Below are 15,184 nucleotides of genomic sequence, written 5' to 3'. Positions count from 1 at the left end.
GGTGTGAGACGGGATATAGATGGATCCGCCATTGAGAGAAAGAAGAAGACGGAAGTAGAAGGGTCTTGACTGAAGTAAATTACAGAAAAGAAAGACACCCCCCACAAACGTACAAAAATATCTCCCAAATACCACAAAAAAACAACTAAGGAAAGCAAAAAACTGGAAAGGAACCTGGATTTGTTGATGCAGAATAAGAGGAAACAAAAGCCTCTACTTTGACACCAAAAATGGAAGCTCAAACGAACTCAAAATTGTGCGAAACTAGCACCAATGTGTCCGTCTCTGAGTCATCTTTCCGACGCTTCTTTCGGATCGGAAAAAGACCTCCGTATGCTCAAGTTATAGCCAAAAAACCGACTGCTGCTCAAAAAATACACTTGCTGGAAAATTACAGACACGGGTATAAATTTGACGGCCGTATGCCCGTCACAAACCTGTCGCCAAAAAAAAAACTGTCAGGGCAAGGTGATGTCACATGCCGGGAAAGTGACATCAGCAGACCGGAATATGACGTCAGCACATCTGTTAGCAGCCACGTGGCGGTCGGTGGTTGGAGAGGCCGCAGGGCGGTGGAGTAGCGAAAACCGCCAGTGGCGGTGGCGCCCGGGAGGAAAACCCGGTGGCGCCGCTGTCTACGGTGGCGGAGGCAGCTGCGCCCGAGCGACGGATGTTCAGGGTGGCGCCGTGGCGGGAGGCGCTGGCGGAGCGGAGTGTCGGAGGCGCGCGGGCGGAGATCAGGTGGCCCCGCGGTGGCGCGTTGGCGCTGCTGCGGCGGTGCCCGGTTTTTTTTTTTTTTAAATTTTTGCACTGTCGCACGTCCGTACGATGGTACGGCCAGACTCTGAAACAAAAAAAATTTGCCTTCCGGAGCTCTGTCTCCAAAAACAGAAAGTTTTATATGAATTTTGACTGTAAATGGCCTTCCGGATCCAATGGTGATGCCCGTTTGGGCTGAAAGTGCTCCAAAAATTCGCTCTAGCCCTGATTTGAAGAAAAAATGCACAAACAAACTAGGGTTTGTGACTTCAAATCACGGCTTCACAAATCCTTCAAACAAGAAGTAGCAGGGAGGCTCTGATACCATGTAGGAGTTGATGAAATCCAACTCCGCAGTCGCCAAGATCACCTACATGCAAATAGCTTGCTGAAGAGAAACCGAAAGAGCAAGAGCATGAAGCAAACAATGCAAGAGGAAATATTTCACAATAGGAAAATGAGATTGCTATGTGAATGGAATGATTTACAATGAGAGAGAGACCGTTTAAAAAGGCCTCATGGAAGCTTGTAGAACAAGCTGGAAGAAGGTAGAGGACAAAAATGACAACTCAGCACATATCCTCAAAAAGTGGAATATGCTAAAAAGGGAGAAAACTCTCGAGTTGTCAACAACAACCACTACATGCATTAAATACTAAATATGCATTAACCTAAGTAAGCTTAAGTAATAGAATAAATAATTAATTATTAATTATTTACTCTAACACTACATCCTTGCATACCTATTTTGAAGATTGCAAATTAATGAATGTACTATAGGCATCTTGAGATATTCTTTTCAAAATACCTATCCTATGGCTTACTACATTCATCATAACACTTTTCTTAGTTTCATTTTCAGATAGAGGAGTCTTTGTTTCTACATTTACCACTGGCATTGGCACTATTACCCCTATAGGTATCTCATCTGTCTGAACCTCTGCCTCTACAGTGTGCCTTTTTTCTTCCACTTGCCTTGGTGCTTGTTCTGCCTCTAATGCATTCTTGACTTGTTCTTTGAGGGATATTATTTCTACTTCCAGATTTTGAATTTTCTCCTCCAACTCTTCTATTCTCTATTTTTGTACATGGCTCATTTTGAGCTCCTCTTCATACATCTTTCTAATGTCAAGACACTCATTGTACACTATAGCTAGCTTACCCTCAATTTCATCCACCTTTACCTCATTCATGAGAGAAAAATGTTTAACCAAGATATAGATCTCTTTCCTAATAGTGCTCTCCAATGTCCACACAATCATATTGCCCTATGCAATTTTCTGTATATCCATCATTTTGGGTTTCTTGGTGTTAAGGGTCCACACTCCATACTGCAAGGGTTTTTGTGTCTATGTTAAACCATGACCCTCTCTTAAATCCTTCACTACTAGTGGCTTCATAACTTATAGCCTTGTCTTGTCTTCTCATTTGATCTAGAACAAAGGCCCTCTCAATATCCCAATGTCGTATTGGAATCATACCACTCCTATGTACCAGCTCTTTGGCTTCTGTAGAGGTCATTGTTTCACTTCCACGATCATAGGCTAACAGTTTTTCAACTAATTCCTTTTTTTTCTCTAGATCCTCTCCGGGCATGAGACTTAAAGTGAGTTCATTTTGTTTTATTTTATAAAGAAAACTTTTAAACTATGATGATTTGATGAAATCATCATCTTCCATGAAATTTTTAGATTGAATAAGCCTGTCATCCAATCTTGATGCTGCAATCTGAAGATCAATAGAGGCCTTCCCTACTTTTGTAGCCCTTTGATGTAAATAATTTTTCCTAATATCAGAAAAATACTCACTATTCTCTGGCATTACTTGTAAGGCTCTGCTTACCACTCTTTCAGGGATGTGCATTGTCTTTTGTCTTTTATTTCCTTTTGGCACCCAAGTTGAAGCTAATGGTTGCTCCTCTTCCAACTCAATCTCCAACTATGTATCTAGCTTAGGGGATTCTCTATTTACAATGGCTTCCTCTCCCTCTAGCTCATGTGGCATTTGTAACATGATATAGTCAAAATTATCCACCATTTTTCTCAAGTTATTAGGATATGGAATCTCTGTATAAAAACCCTTAAAATTAGGGTTAGTCCTCTTCAAAGCCTCCTCTACTCTCCTTGTCTCTTCATATTTCCTTAATAACTCATCAACCTTCCCTGTTGCTACTATGTTGGCAATTAAGTCCTCTACAGGGATTGGCTTGCTTGGAGGCAGGATGTATCCCCTAATGGCCTTGACCTCATTGGTAATGTAATTGTTAGGGTCATACATCCTATAAGGCCCAGTAGCAAATTTGTACTGGCCTGAATACTCACTCAATTCCTCAAATGCATTCTTTCCTATTTCAAAATCTCCCACTTTAAAGGTTCTACAGACAAAAGTAGGCTTATGTAGAGAGGGAGGGATCATTTCTTTATTCATCAATAAAAACTACCAAAAGAATTCAATAATGGCCAATCTAGGGGGTAAATATTTGGGTAAAAGGTGAGGAGGCTGTGGGCATGCATAGATTCTCATCAAAGTGTACTCTTTGAATAAAAAGATGCTTCCCCAATTATGATCTAATTTTTCTTTTCATCTAAAAATGAGGGCCTAAGTAAAGTCTTCAAAACATTTGGTGCCCTAAAGAAAGTATGATCTAGTTGCCTCATGATAACAGAACTAAATAAATTGAAAAACACAAGTGCATTTGAATAATGAAAGTTTTTATCCCAAATTTGAGTCCACAGTTGCATAGGTAACTCACCAAATTCATCAGAGGTCTGATCAATGAAGTCTGGGCTGATGTAACCAATGTTGTGATACAAAATAAGATGCATCAGTAGTGAGTAATGGTAGAACGTGAAATTCTTTATTTCTCCCTTCTTTGCACTGACAAGTTGATTATGCATGTTGTCTATGATAAAGGCTACATAGTCATACTCCTTGTGGTGGAAGGGGTCCTATATATCACATGCCATCAAGAACAGGGAGCCATAAACACAATCCTGTGCACCATCACTCCCTAGAACTTTGTGTAACCCATATACTATGTTCTTGAAATAACTTTTAAATCTACTCAATGGCAAAAAATCCCCCACCTTCTTTGGAATCGTTCCTACCTTTTTCACATTATAAGGGATGTGGGGTAACATGACATTATTTACAAAATAAGTCTTATTGCTCCGAAATTTCCTTTGCAATTCTTTTAGGTCAATAGGTACATCCATCTACCCTTCCAATCCAAAAGCTTCTATAAAAGAAGTTCTATCCAATGTGCATAAAAAAATCCCATTATGTCTTTGAAGAGTCCTGGTAACCAGATTGTAGGAATTTATCAATGCTTTTAATAGGTCTACACCAACAAATACTTCTGGAAAAATCAACTTGGCCATGTTTTTGTTCCATGGGTTACAGACTGGCACCTTTCCTATCCTGTTCTAGTAGAAATATAAAAATAAGTTGAAACCATCAATTCTGGGGCACTGTGCATCCCTAACCATGAAATAAGGGTCTCTAAAGATGTGGTCATTAGCTGAGATAGCATTCAACAACCTAGGAAGAAGTTTCAACCAATCTTCAGCATGCTTATTGGGCTTACTAACCCTTGATTTCTTCTCAGTCTTAATAGCAGGTTTCTTCCTTTTTCCTTCTGTTGTGAATTCTAACACATCATCTCCTTCATCTTCAACCTTAACCTCTTCTCCAAGAACATCTTCGACTTCCTTTTCAGCCATCTTTTCTGCAAATTATACTTTAAATCCTTGCACAACAACATAGAAATCACGAAGCTATGGACACTTGAATAAAAGTTTCAGAACAAGAACACAATTTCTTCAGAGTGGCAATATCATGGACATTCAATCAAATATTTATATTTTAATTATTCAATCCACTAGCTTTTTAATTAATTTTACATGCACGAGAATTTAATACCACCTTTGTAGGCTGACAACAAGGGATATCAACCATGAAATTCGATCTTGATGTACTTTTCAATGTTTTAATTTTATTAGCTATGGTGATCTTGTCCTTTTCTGAACTGGGATGACACTTTAGCAGCTTTCTTTTCAAAATTTGGTCTTTCATCCTTATGCTGAGTCCAGATCTCCAATCTTTGTACCCTCAGAGACACCCCTAGCTAGCCTTTACGCTTCCTCGGTGAGTCTTTAAAACATCCTAGGCATAGAAGTGTTAGGGCTTTTTAAAACACTGCATTGAAATTTCTTTTATGCCTCTACACAACCCTTTACACTGTAGGATCTCAAACCTTCTCAACAAGGATCTTCGTTCTTACGAATCAACCATTCCTCGTATGAGCATAAAACCCTTACTATAACCTTCTCTTTACTCTTTATGTTCACACGCACACATACACGTATCAACAAAAACCTTGAAAAAATCCTTTACGATGCTCTACTCACTTCATTACCTGGAACATCATAACACTTCAACTTTCATCCTTCGATCATATGTTGAAAAATTTACTTGTAAAATAGTAACACTTCAACTTTCTTTATTTCTCCTTTACACCTTTATGAGTTACCTTTACCTCGTAACAAAGGAAAGCCTTCTCAACTAGTATCCCGCTCTTACGTTTCTCCTTTCTCATAGAAACGTAAAGCTTTCCTTTCATTTCCCTTGTTCATTCTTTTACGCTTATATGCTCAGCTTAACCCATAACCACGGAGAAAGAATAAAATAACTCTTTGTTCATACATTTTAGCTTGCAAGCGTAAAGGTGTAATGATAAAATTTCCACTTTCACTTATCAACAACCCTGATTTGATCTTAGAAAAACATAAAATAATCATCACCATTGATTTTAGGCACATGCAAAATAGAGAACTTAAGTTGTTTGCCATGCAGGCTAGGCCCATCTGACCTGGATAACATGTCCCCATGTGATTCTCTTGAACCAGGGCCCATCTGAAAACTCAACAGGTCCCACTTAACATGATCACCACTTAACATATGGCTTTATAGTTGTCCACGAGCCCAAGGAACGTATGCACATAAACACAACTGAACTTCTCTTTCGTTCTTATGAATTCCTTTTACCCGTAGAACTGTAAAACACTTCATGCACTCTTTCAAACCATCCTTTATGCCATGCCAGGGTATTACACTCTTACACATTTCATTAGAACGTATATGCATAGACTTCAACTCAACACCTTTTTGCCCCTTTGCTTAATTGCTTACCTGTATTCCCGTAAAGTGTCACAACACATATTCTTCAATACCTTTTACGATCACATGCTCAACACTATATCGTATGACTAGGTATGCTTCTTCAAACCTCTTCCACTCACTCGTTCAACTGTTTACTGGAAAGCCATGAAATCACTTCCAAAGCATTAAAAAGCCTTTACGTTTCTTCGCTCAAAGACTATTCATATGATCGAGAAGCCTCAAGATGAACTATTTTGCTACTATGAAAAGCAAAAGCATATCCTCATAAAACATGAAATACTTTACACTTTTATGCTATGTGACCACAGAAACATGAGGAAGAAAGTATTCCACTCCTACGTGAAACCCTACATCGTAAGACTGTAAAGGGCCAACATTTGAGTGCTTTACAAATCTTTTCAAAAATTTGAAAGGAGACCTAGGGTTTTTCATAGTTAGGGTATTATAATGGCTGAATTTTGAGAGACAAACCTTGAGAATTTAATAGATTTCAACAACACACGAATCAGGGCACGACTAGGGTAACCTAAAAATTTTAAAAATATGAGCATTGAAAACCCTAATCTGCAAAATACAATGACCTAACTGATTTTTCACCAAAATTTCAGATTTTTCCTATACTGTAAAAAATCAGACCAACATGTTGTATCAAGGTAACTAGTTTTTCATTGATGTCAACATATATGTTTGATTTTATGAGACACAAAGATTATGTACATCGCAAATGTTTATTGAGTCGCTGAAGTTGGCACATTATAGGTTAAGGTATAATAGCTAAGGATTACATTCACATATGAATTTAGATGCTACATCTATGTTCTCTTATGTTTATATCTAGTATTGCATGAGTTACAATTCATTTGGTGAAGATTGGTAAGAAAATAATGTGCATGAAATATTGTTAGAGATAGTTGTTGGTATTTGGTTATATCTTATCACCAACATGGAATGAATGTTAGTGAGCTTGGATCATGGTTGAAGACATGTTTGTGAACTAACATATCTTGGAAATTATTTTGGAAAGACTATAGATCCTAAACATGCAATATGTTTTAATGGTAGATTATTTTGTTAGTGTAGCGTGTTTCATTATTGGATGAATTATTTATAGTATTGTAATGTCTGGAAATATTATTGTAATATTCCTAATGATGCTTAAGAAGGTGTATATGCCTTATTGAGGTCCTATGTAATTATTGTATATTAGGAAAGCTTTGATAGGCCAACCTAATTAGTTGTTAGGATAAGGTATAAAGGAAAAAATATTTTCCTTGAGTGTAAGTGTGACATTGTGTGTAGTGTATGTGTGCCAAGGAAGAAAATTGATCATAGAATAGTAGAGGATAGAGTGATATTGGATTTGGACTTCAAAGGAACTATATTGGCAATTAAGTTGCAATATTGGTCAGTTCATCTTCTAGATATGTTATCATGAAGATCTATTCTTTGTTGTTGATTGAAGCAATTTGGAGAGTGGGTTCAATTGTCTTCATATTATCCTTTTGCAGGGTTGGAACCTTCTGACAAGGGTTTAAAGTCTCCTAACAAAGACTAATGTATTGATTGCATTGTAATTGGCTCCTTACAAGGTCACATCCTTTCACAAGGAACTTATATATTAGTACATCATTTTGTTAGTCTCATCCCCATAGGTGTTTTCCATCTACTCAAGGGTTTCCCTAGTTAACAAATCATTGTGTCACCATGTATGGTTTATCTCTTATTGTTGTTCATTACTTTGGCTATTAAAGTTGGATTTAATAAGTTTGATTTTCTCACATCTGATTCACCCCCCTATCCCCCCCTTTAATTGTGTGGGTGGACTTTACTTTCTAATAGAACCTACACATCTCATAAAAAATGTCACATATGCACTCCTTATAAAGACTCTTGATACTATCATAGCCTACTCATCCAACTAATTTTAACCACTAAAAATGTGTTTTATTATACAAACTCATGCTCACACAAATAAACCAAGTGTTAAGAAAAACATGAGGAGAAAATAAATCAATTGACTAGGAACATTTACTTTTTGATACAATCATTAACTATTTTTCTCTAATCAATTAAATTATATGTCTCCCAAACACATAAAATTATGAATCCAATGTTACAATATGGTGTTACAAGTGGTCTCCAAGTAATTACCTAGGGTGGCACATCTCCTAGATGTGCTACAACTAAATAATTATTAATTTACAATATTAAATAATATAATTCATTTTATTTGAAGTTTACAATGCCTTTACTAATATTATCCCACTTATTCTATACATTTCATAACATTCAATCAATGAAATACATCATCACATCCATACTTGAAACCACATGAGTATCCAACTTTCTCTCATACTCTATTAAGATACCTACAATAATACAAGATGACTATCATCTTAAGAAAGAACTCGTGTGAATGTGATCAAGGTGGATCCAGAAGGCCTAAATATTTGACAATCTCATAATCTCTCAAATTTAGCATCACTGCAAAGAGCTCAGAGAATGGAACCCGACACAACTTGAACGAGTGAAAAAGGAACTCATATGCAAAAGTTATGCTTGGTCAAAGTTTGGTCAAATAGGTGAACTAGAGGGCTAGATAAAGGGTGAAATTCGACCATCTCAAAAGTGGTCAACAATGGATTTCAAAATGAAGAGCCCGATGAGAGCTTTCCAACGACATTCATTTCGTCAAAAACGAAGATCAAATGTGAAAGTTATGATGGTTTGAAGTTTAAGTAAAAGTGTGGATTTTGATGACATCAGAATGACATCATAAAATCTTAAAGAGAGGGAAAAAATTAAAATTAAAATTAAAATGTTTATTTAATTCGAATCAAAAGAATTAGATAATGGGAGTTGAACTCGCAACCATTGCCCTCCTAAAAATAAGGCCAACCAATGGGCAATTTATGGTATATTTAATATTAGAGGAAGAGTTGTTATATACCCATAACAAATCCGCCCAACGGGTATTTGTTGAAAACAAACCCTTAATTTTGGTGAGAGATCATAACAAGAAAATGCTAAAGGGGTAAATTCAAATATATGTAATCAAAATGGGGGATTATGTTGGTTAATTGTTTTAGCCCATTTTTGGCTAAATTTTATGTATAAAAGGAAGGGAATTTAGAAGAGATGGACAATTAGCTTTTGAAGGAAAAAAATTGCTCTTGGGAGAATTTGGAGAAGTTTTCTAATTCTTGAGAGAGCTTGTAGGTGAGAGATTATTGTAAGCACGAAGTTATTATCTTCAAGTGCGAAAGAGAGAGACTGTAAAGGCTAAAGCTTGGATGTTGTGAGAAGGCATGTTTTGCTTGGTGACATTAATAAAGTGGTCCCCGAATTGAGAAGTAGACCGAGAGACGTAGTCCTAACTGGACAAACTCTGTTATCAATTGTTTGCGTCTCTTCTATCTCTTTCCTATTCTTTCATTTCATTTTCAATTATGTTCTTTCTTTTATGTTGCTAAACATAATTGATTTAAGTGTTTAAAGTGTAACACTTTCTTGTAATTTCAATGGTTTTAAAAAAACATAACTACACATTTACTACATGGATCAGGGATCAAATCTGTATTTGGATTAAAGTTATAAAACTTGTAAATCCTAGTTTATAGATCAGAATGTCCTCCAACCGCAGTGCAAAGATTAAAAAAAGCAAGATAAGGTGAAGGTACACCCATCCAAAGAACACAAACATCAAGTCCAAGTGACAAAAGGACCTCCAAGTTGTTGATAAAGGAAAAAGAAACAAAGTGATAAGAATTAGCAACCACAAAACATGTTAATGCATCCAACCATTCATGCCTTCTACGTATTAATGGTATCTATAAATTGATGCCAAAATCTACTCTTCTATATTGGGATTCATTAGTTAACTTCAATATCCCTTACAGTCCAACATGTCTAGGGATGAATGTATAATCAATTGATAAATGAAAATATACTTTTTAACTTTTTTTACTTGAAATAGATAGTGGCTACTTGTCAATATGAGGTTGCCATCTATGTGTAGTGCCTACCCCTAGTTCACATTTTGTTTTAATTGCCAAACTCTTTTAGGCCAGTTTTATACTTGATGTTTAGTAGCATTACTTTCAGATTATCAGATGTTGTTTTACACTCAATTTATTATATGATGAGATGACTTGGTACTCTATATTTCATGCATGTATGATGATTATTCAATGTTTTCAATTATCGATGATGATTAGTTATATGGTTTATTATCACATGTGCTTTCTTATGGATACTTACCCCATACTGCATGTGTATGGTGTGCGTGTTTGTTTTCTTTATGTATGGTGTTTCTGATGTGGTTAAGGAAGGGAGTCGTAGTCACCTGCTAGTCGGGATCTACACGATGCACCATTTCCTGCCATTGTCTGTTTAGCTTAGAATATTGTGTCTGTACATGCGTGGATTTTATGCAGGTTGCAGGTACCAGGTATCGACTTCCCTGAATTGCCAGGATGAGCGTACCCTATCGCATTATCTCAATGGTAAGAGAGGGGAGATAAACTCTTAAGTCCAATTCCTAAACCCTTTAGCCAATTGTCCTAATTGATAATTAGGGCAAGTATCTGAGTTAAGTACCCTCTGAATGCATCAAATGATGTTATTTCGTGATTATAACCCTTTTTGTTTGATTTAGTATGTATTTTTCTATGATGGGTTTTTGTATGTTGCTTTATGAGTCCTTGATGTATTTTCTATTAATTAAGTTTAAATTAAAAGGATTAATTAATGATTTAATTTAATAGAAAATTATTATGATATTTTAATATTTAATTATATTTAATTAATTGAGAAATTAATTAAATAAAAAGAATTAAATTTGAAAATAAAAATTTTAAGTATAATTTTAGAATGTGATAATATTTATTTAATTTAATAATAATATACATTTAGAGTTCATTTTTAAATAAATGCTAAATATTATTATTAATTGAATTAATAAATATTTTATCAATTAAAGTTTCTTAAATAAATTAAAAGTGGAAAAGATATTAAATTATTAAAGGTTTCTAGATCGCATGATCTAAGCATGAGTTTAAATATAAAAGAAATTAATTAAAATGATTAATTAATGATTTAATTTAATAGAAGATTATTATGATATTTTAATATTTGATTATATTTAATTAATTGAGAAATTAATTAAATAAAAAGAATTAAATTTGGAGATAAAAGTTTAAAGATAATTTAGAACATTATAATATTTATTTAATTTAATAATAATATATTTAGAGTTCATTTTTAAATAAATGCTAAATATTATTGTTATTTAAGTTAATTAAATATTTTATCAATTAAGTTTCTAAAATAAATTAAAAAGTGAAAATATATTAATTATTAAAAGTTGTAAGATTGCATGATGCGAGCATGTGTTGAAAATAAAGAAATTAATTAAAAAGATAAAATAAGAAGAAATTATAATATTATTTTAATTTCATAAAGTGCGCATGGGTTTAAAAGTAATAAAGATTAAAAATAGAAGTCAAGTGGAAAAATTAAATAAATTTATTTAATGATTCATTTAATATGCATTAAAAAGATAAAGCAAAGATTAATAAAAGATAATTTTGAGTTAACTCAGTTGAGCAAAGAGTCCTCTCGGGTGAACGCACAATTAGTGCCCCGATTTGAGGAGAAAACTCCTTATCACAACTTTGGGGTTCATTTTTGGGGGACACGAATTTGGAGCGTGAATTTTGGAGACAGGAATTTTGGAGAGAGTTCTTGGAGGCAAATTTCAGAAGGAGAATTCTAGGAAAGATTTTCAGAAGAAAGTTATTGAGGAGGAGTGAGTTCTCTTACAGATTTTGGGGATTGTGTATTAGCATCGGGTTCAGGTAGGGTCTGGTGTTTTGACCCCTAAATGATTTAAGAAATTTAATATGTTTTGTCTACTTCGTGATTGTAAGAATCTTGTCTTCTTGAATGTATCATTTCTTCGTTCTGGATCTTTTGCTATTCGATTTCATTTGTGATCTAGATTGAAAAACTGTTTAGGAACATCCTTCAACAAAATTAAATCAGGATTTAGGATTGTATTAAAATAGAGAAAAGAGAGAATTGATTTGGGGAGAGTTTTGAGATTAAAAAGAAAATTCGTAGGGTTGGACTTATTTTCTCTATTAGATTGCAATTGTTAATGTTAAAAAAAAAAAAAAAAATCTTGAAAAGAAATTCGATTGGTTCGATTTATTCTCCTATCAGATTAAATTGTAATCTTTTATAAATAAATAAATAAAAGAATAATAAATAAATTTAAAAATATATATTATATATATATATAAATAAAATTATATATATTATAATAATAAACCATATATTATTAAACCTTAATCAATATTGAAAGGAATTGTGTGTTAAATTTAGTTTATTTAAAAATAAATAAAAATAAAAATAAAAGTTTATAAAATAAATAAATTTATTTTTAACTTTTTGCAAGCATAATATTAATGATAAAGTAAATTATTAAAAATATATATAAATCTAGGGGGGGAACCTGGCCCACCCCCCTACCTACCTGTCGGCCTGCTACGTGTAGCAGCAAGTACTGCTGCGGCAGCAGTACTGCTAGGACAGCAGGTACTGCTGACGCAACAGTACCTTGCTGCGACAGCAGCCTGCGCTGCAGTCTCTGCAGTCAGAGACTCTGCCGTCAGCAATTTAATATCGCTTGACGTGCATTTTTTTAAAATGTGTTTAAATTTTTTTTAATTATTAATATATGTTATTAAATTTTAAATAATGTTTAAAATTAAAAGATTTCATTGTTAATTTTATTAATTAATAGTTATTAAATATTATTTAATAAATGAATGTCAATTATAGTTATTGAATTAGTTAATAATTATAAATATTATTTATTAGAGATTTTTGTTAAAAGACATTGTTTATTAATTATTTATTTATTATTAAATAATTTATAATTATTAAATTAGTAAGGTAAATTGGTATTGGGAATTAACTAAAACTAATAAGAAATATCATAATTATGTTAGTATTTAAAAATTTGATTGAGATTATTATTATTATTTAATAATCAATTATTATTATTTTGAATAATTAATAAATGATTATTATTGATCTTTTAGTCATGATTTTCTAAGATCGAGTATGAGTTTAACTCATAGGGTAATCTATGAAACTTAGTGTCTTGAAATAAAGATTAAACTAGAAAACTGGACTTTACTTTTAACTCAAACAATGTGTTTTCTAGATTAAACCCAACTATGACACTAGGATGTTTTCTATGTTCTATCTATGCTTTGAGGTGTTGGGGGTTGATTTAGTTTGACCAGTTTAGGTTGTTACCAGAGGCTCGGGGTTGTGAATGTGATGTTATGATGATTTGGTCTCGATCTTTCTTAACCCGACCATGGTAATGTGATGGAGTGCTCTATGACATGTTTGTGACTACTGTTTGTTATTGCTTTCCAGTTTCCTGGTGTGAAGCTGAAGTGTATGTATATAAGATACCTGACTTAACCATTTTTGAGTCATCGATCAGTTATATTGGATAACCATTTTTAAGTCATCGATCAGTTATATTTGATAACCATTTTTGAGTCTCGATCAGTTACACTTGGATTGCTTTTGGTCGCTTGAGAGGACTGAAGTGTTTGTTATGTTCTTGATGATGTCATGTGTTGACTTGACCATTTTGGAGTCTTTGATCAGTATTGTGATTTATCATTGATGCCTTCAGTTGCTGATAGAGAACTATTGTGATCATATGATTATTATTTGATGCTTACCTGTTGCTCATGAAGAACTGATGTAATTTTTGTGGCTTATCTTTTATGATGTTTTTCAGTTGCTTGTATAGGACTGAGGTGATTTTATTATGATTCTTTGATTTGTGATTTCATGAGCCTAGGGTAAGTTATCTATGTGTAGTGTCGGGAAGTGGCTTGCAATGGGGATTGGGGCCCTAAGAGGCTGCCTGGAGTAACCCATTGTAAGTTGTTTTAACAAGTGAAAACATCTCACCTAAATACTGACTTAAATGAACCTAATAAGATAATTGTATGTTCTCTCCCATGCCTTGAGTGCTAGTACAGGCTAGGATGGGGTAGAGAGAACGCTTGGTTACGACCTTGCATTGTGCAGTATGCTCCGTCAGTACGAGAGGATACTAGTGGCCGCAGGGATCACTAGGGACCCGGGATTCCTAAGGGATTGCTCGGGTAACTTCTACGTGACTTTTGCGATGACACTTTCTCGCTTGCATAGCAGGTTTCCTACGTGTCTTTGTGGTGTCTCTGGGTCTAGATGTCTATCTATGTCGGAGCCTTTGCGTTAGTGTACTTTTAGGATTTCCCAGACTTAGAGAGTACTTGTTTTTTGTGTTTGATACCTTGTTTGGGACTTGAGACTATCTCCTCAGCGCGGTGGGAGTGGACCATTTAGGTTCCACGTGGTCGGGTGGTAGTGCTTTTACTCGTACTATTGAGATCCGTCCATGGTCACCGTGGCTGGAGCTTTCTTGGTTGGCATTTACCTTCACTATGTTCTTGGATTATTATGATGGATGGTTAGATTTTATGATAGATGTTTTATCATTATGGATGTATGGATGTATCAGGTATGTTATTAGTTTCATTTATTTTACTGTACTTTGTATCATGGATTTGAGGATGATGTATCTTTATCTTTACATATGTATATTCTTTTAAGCCTTTTCTACCCTGTGACATGTACAGTGGATGATTGAGCATTCCAAATTAAATTGCCAAGAGGCATTCGGAACAAATGTATATTATGGACATTGGACTTTCTTATTATTCTTTCATGTGGATGTGGTAGTTGTTAGACTTAGAATTTAATTAAATTTAAATGTGACTCAACGTCTTGGGATCCTTAAGGAATGTAACTTGTGAAGTATGTTTGTTGATGATTACATGTTATTGCTTCCGCTACTATGTGTTTGATGTGTATGTTATACATTCTTACCTTAAAATAAATAAATAAATGTTTGGCAAACTTAGTGAAACTCTAGGTTAATTCTTTTGGATCCCTTGGTGGGGCATTACACTATGATCCACTTCTAACCATCAAGGAAAAGAATGTAGAGCCATAATAGAATTCCTGCACATGGTAATAAGATAGGCATGGACTCTACCTTATCATATGAAATATGTGAATATGATGTGAACCATATGGACAATGAAATAGTCCTATTAATCAATAAATATTTCCCATATCTCATAACACTCAATTATTGAGT

This window comes from Cupressus sempervirens, chromosome 10, assembly GCF_028749045.1.
Source record: "Cupressus sempervirens isolate cs-2001-9-10 chromosome 10, ASM2874904v1, whole genome shotgun sequence".
Lineage (NCBI taxonomy): Eukaryota > Viridiplantae > Streptophyta > Pinopsida > Cupressales > Cupressaceae > Cupressus > Cupressus sempervirens.
The sequence above is the reverse complement of the archived record's forward strand: the minus strand, read 5'-3'. Positions refer to the sequence as shown.